The sequence below is a fragment of the Nelumbo lutea genome, chromosome 3, assembly GCF_056320005.1.
Source record: "Nelumbo lutea isolate HS-2025 chromosome 3, American lotus-T2T, whole genome shotgun sequence".
In the NCBI taxonomy this organism is placed as follows: Eukaryota; Viridiplantae; Streptophyta; class Magnoliopsida; order Proteales; family Nelumbonaceae; genus Nelumbo; species Nelumbo lutea.
In genome coordinates, this window is record NC_142686.1 from 52,323,404 (window position 1) to 52,327,072 (window position 3,669).

A 3,669-nucleotide genomic window follows, 5' to 3' on the forward strand; every position below is an offset into this window, starting at 1 on the left:
ATTTAACCCCTAAAATCAGCATGCGGAGACCATGTCACTTCTTCCTTGCTGCTCAATATTAATACATCATTGTTACGCATGGAAAAGAAAAAAGGGAAATTTCATGAAAGAAAATGTCTTTGAATATCATCCTCATTCAACCCCCGATTTTCAAAGATACTACATGATAGATAATACTTAATTAAGAATGTCTTCTTCAAACTTTTTTGGACAAAACTCAATTTTCAACTACTTGTCCCAGTTACGAGGACTTGAAATGGTTTGATGTTATCAAAGGATCCTGAATCTGGACCATTTCAAAAATGAATGTAATAACAGTGCTGCTACTGGATTTTATCTTCAGTAGAATAAGATGTTCCTAGCTATCTATCAGAGAAGATCCCAGATAGTGAAATAATGGTAATTATGTTCTAGAGATGGAGGGTTATGTGGCATTTGCAACTGATGTGAAACCTGTATTTTGAAGATGAATCTATGACATGAACCCTGATACATTATTACATAATTTCATCTAAGTTAACATCATTGAGAGTACCACTGGTATTAGGTTCTAGAACAGACTCTGATTCAACATCCCACCCACCCACATAGAGAGAAGAAGTCTTCTCTGTTGGATTTGAATGTCTTCAGCATTCAGACCCCTAGAAGTCATGGATTAGTCTAGTAGACAACGAGTAGGAAGAAAGTTAGCGATCAATCAGTTGTGAATTTCTGAAGTACTGTAGCAGGAAATGAACCAGAACAAACAATTGATCCAAATTAACAAGCCTAGTGAGAATGTTAGGCTCAAATTAAAGTATACTAGAATCGGCTCTCTGGGTGTAAGCCGTCCCTTAGATATGAGTGAGTGAGTGAGTGAATTTGTGGAATTGAGACGAGAGTGAGCAGAGCCCGAGCCACCCTTGATGGTTAAAAATTAAAACATGTCAATACCTGTTCAACTGCAAAACTGAGCTATCTTCTAAATCCTGAAATGCCACGTGAATGCTCCTCCCCCCAAAAGTGTGAGTCAGATCAAATGAGATCATCATGGTGAGATCAGCAAAAATGCTGGTCTGACCTGGCCGCCGTGCGTCATTTGACCCACGTGCAAAATAACATCTCTAACTAGCATAGCTACCATCCATGTCCGATTAGGGGCACCACATCAAACCATGCCAAACGGGCCCCATTCCAATACATCCTCCTTGGCTAATTCACTTTCTTTTCTTTTATACTTTCTTGCTTTGAATCCTCCTCGTCTTTGGGTATATAAAAGGGGTTGGTCTCCCAAATCTTTTCAAATGGGCATGGACTACAACAGCCAAGAGTGATCAGAGAAGCAATAGCAACTTCAACCCCCCCCCCCCCCCCCCACCCACCAAGAAAAACCAACTGCTACCCACAGATGGATTCTTCTTTTTTCCAATCGGATTCTTCTTCCTTCTTCCAGTCCTCCCAAAATTCTAATGAATTCTCGCCGGAATCTTCCTTGGGTTTGCCGGAGTACTTCTCATGGGATGGACTCATTTTCAATGAAAGTTTCCTCCCATTCAATGAGAATGACTCGGAAGAGATGCTACTCTTGGGTGTTCTGGCAGAGGCTGCCAGAGAGTCATCAGAGACCCAATTCCCCACCCAGATTAAGGACGAAGAAGTGAGCTCCAAACAGAAAGAAGAGCCCAAGACCAAGGAGAAGTCCTACAGAGGCGTTCGAAGACGGCCATGGGGGAAATTCGCGGCAGAGATAAGGGATTCCACAAGGCACGGCATACGGGTTTGGCTGGGGACATTCGATAGTGCAGAGGCTGCGGCTCTGGCCTATGATCAAGCCGCTTTCTCGATGCGTGGATCGATGGCAGTCCTCAATTTTCCAGTGGAGCACGTCCGTCAATCACTCCGAGACATGAAGTACGGTTGCGAAGACGGTGTTTCGCCAGTGGTGGCGCTGAAGAGGAGGCACTCCATGAGACGGAAGTCCACCGGCAAGAAAAACAAAGGGATAGAGGCTCGGACAGAGAATGTGGTGGAGTTTGAGGACCTAGGAACAGAGTATTTGGAGCAGCTGTTGAGTTCTTCTGAGAGTGCCAGTCCTTGGTAAAGTGAATGAATCAACAAAATCTAATTTCACTTCTTCCTCCCAAAAACAGAGAAATATGTCTTCTCCTTCTCTCTCTCTCACTCTCTATCCCGTTTTTGCATCTTCTTCTCTTTTTCATTATTTCCTTCTTTTATTCTGTTTTGTTCACTCACGAAATAACTGTCCTGTTCATTTGTAATTTTTTAGTCTGAGATGGCAGGGATAAATTCGCAGGGATTCGATTTTATAAGTTTGTTTAATCATCCTTGCTTGTTTCAAATGTAAAGTTGTAATATCGTGTAGGACTCAACTTATATACACATGTTACAGTCTATGAATAATATCTAAGCACTATTCCTCCAAATTTTTCTTTATCCCGATCCAGATTCCAGAATTGTTGTAATTGAACATAGGGAAAATCCAGATCCTGGTGCTATGTGATGAGAAAAGTGCACTGCGGTTTGGCGAAGGAACAGAGGTGCCCATGAGTCAGCAGCTAGAGCAAGGGTATAGTACTCATATATTAAAAGAATCTTGGTTATGATTTGCCACGTGGCTATGAATTTGGCCACATCAAAGTTTAGACCAACAGTGATCGAGCAGGTTAAAACTTAAAACTAACTGGAAAAGTAACTAGAGTAGAACCAATCTGTTTTATGTTCTTTTTTTTTTTTTTAATGAGGAGGGATTAGACAGGACCTGTCAACCCTTATTTTCCACGAGAAAAATATGGTAAAGAAAACAAATGTTTTTTTTTTTTTTGCAAAACAAATGTAATTTGGGCACACTCTTTTTTAATAGAAGGGTTGATAACTCTTTGGCCAAGGGCTCTTCTCATGACTACGAACATCTCTCCTATGGGAGTCCGGAACTGGTCCCAAAGCACAATACCAACAACAATTTCAATCATGCATAGCTGTTGGGACCATGTGTTGGGACAATATCTGCCGAATCTGCGAACTCTTAAAATGAAGGATGACCATATGAAAAAGAAAAAGAAAAATGTCTGTTTCTCTGTGTATCGTGACTCGTGAGAGAATAAAAACTATTCCGGGGCCTCACATTATAATTTAAGCCTTTTAGATTAAAGAGTTCCGATACAGGTTATGATCCCGAGACTTGTAGGTCTTGGGCCCATCCTGCTTCCTCAGGGCTATTTTCTATTAATCAATTAAGATCCCTGCATAAGTGGATAGGTTTTTATTCACACATTTATGAACTTCTTTTATTATAAAGGAGTACTCTTTTGTCATTTCACTTGAGATGTATTTCGTTTTTTCAAAAGAATAGGGCTTGCCCAACTCAATATATATCCCCACCAAATGATGTGATCGTTAGAAAGACAATAATTAAAAATAAAAAGCCCCTTTGCTTTTTCAATTTTAATACTTGACTGAAATTTCCTCGAGTGATAATATAGACAATGTTCTCGACTTGAGTCATGACTCCTAGGAGCCGCAGATAAATTCTGTATTTGGACTTTGTTAAAATGCATTAAGTTTGGGGTTTGGGCAGGAAGGTTCCAGGAGTCTCCCTTTTTGATTTCAAGTCACAAAGAAATTCAGAAAAAAATTCTTGATCAAGAGGACTTGACATTTTGATTCTGAAGT

General features: G+C 40.4%; 1 pseudogene across 1 annotated transcript; it reads left to right on the top strand.

The window, feature by feature from the left end:
• The first annotated feature begins 1,287 nt into the window (after nt 1–1,287).
• On the top strand, nt 1,288–2,423 carry LOC148864966 (ethylene-response factor C3 pseudogene; annotated as a pseudogene). The gene has a single exon (XR_016110583.1). The product of XR_016110583.1 is annotated as an ethylene-response factor C3 pseudogene (transcript).
• Nucleotides 2,424–3,669: the final 1,246 nt, after the last annotated feature.